Source organism: Sinocyclocheilus anshuiensis, unplaced genomic scaffold (assembly GCF_001515605.1).
Source record: "Sinocyclocheilus anshuiensis isolate Anshui unplaced genomic scaffold, SAMN03320099.WGS_v1.1 scaffold1010, whole genome shotgun sequence".
In the NCBI taxonomy this organism is placed as follows: domain Eukaryota; kingdom Metazoa; phylum Chordata; class Actinopteri; order Cypriniformes; family Cyprinidae; genus Sinocyclocheilus; species Sinocyclocheilus anshuiensis.
Window position 1 is genome coordinate 715,568 of NW_015537936.1, and position 1,018 is coordinate 716,585.

At 33.8% G+C, this 1,018-nt stretch overlaps 2 protein-coding genes across 2 annotated transcripts in view; one reads left to right on the forward strand and one right to left on the reverse strand.

Moving 5' to 3' along the window:
* Positions 1–1,018, forward strand: part of rec114 (REC114 meiotic recombination protein) — a 17,781-nt gene that overhangs the window by 7,651 nt on the left and 9,112 nt on the right. The gene's annotated exons all lie outside the window — the stretch shown is intronic.
* Positions 1–1,018, reverse strand: part of LOC107658962 (neuroplastin-like) — a 44,208-nt gene that overhangs the window by 1,633 nt on the left and 41,557 nt on the right. The window lies entirely within an intron of this gene.

The following is a 1,018-nucleotide window of genomic DNA, read 5'->3' on the forward strand; positions in this document are numbered from 1 at the left end:
CGTTCAGGGATAGAAAACGAATAAGCAACTTGAATATTCGATCTCTACATGTGGGCGGGAATGAAACGCCCCTCTCCGCTGATTGGTCAACCAAACATTTAATAGTCCTAAAAAAAACCATAATAAGAGTCCTCCGCCTCTATGGATTGTTAACGCGTTTATTTCTACTACATTTAAACTCTTTCCCTTCATCAAACAGCCAGATTAATGAATGGTTTGACACAAACCGTATTGAGACAGAGCTTTCTTTTGTGTAGGCATAAATTCTGCAACCTATCCGTGAAATATTAGTTTATCTCATAAATATTTATTTACTTCGCACCTGCACTCACAACTACCTACTAGCCTACATCTTTGGCACACCGCCTGAATTATTATAGCTAACCACCTTAAAATCTGTGTGGCAAAGCTGCGCGATGCACAGGGGAAGAATGTATTGTAGACAAGCACAGACCACTATTAATTTATGTGAACATAGGTAGTTTTAGACAATAAACTGAAATGAAGCATTTTGAACGAATTGACTGAATAAAAGGCTCCTTAATTAACACAGTGACTTACCGCCACCTAGTGGTGATATTACTTTCATAATTCAAGTATCATTTCATTTTATTCATATTTCTGTATTAAAAATGTTGTATAAGTCATATTATTCCAATTTATTTGATGTAAGAATTTAGCATTAAAGATGACATACAAAAGGTAAAAGGTAAAAAAAAAAAAATAATAATAATAAATAAATAAAAAACTGAAAATCGGAAAGTGCTCTATGAATAAAACTCAAAAAAGAAAAAAAAAATAGAAGTGCTGTGAAGGTAAATTACACAGTCATTTCTTTTCATATATGTCATATTATTTAAGTTCCTCCTTTGTCTAAAACGCAGTGTATTGTCTAAAACAAAAGTTATGACTGTATGTTCACATAAATTGATAGTGGTCTGTGCTTCACTACAATACATTCCGCCGCGCTGCAGTGTGTTGCGCAGATTTGCCACACAGGTTTTGTTAGTTAGCTATA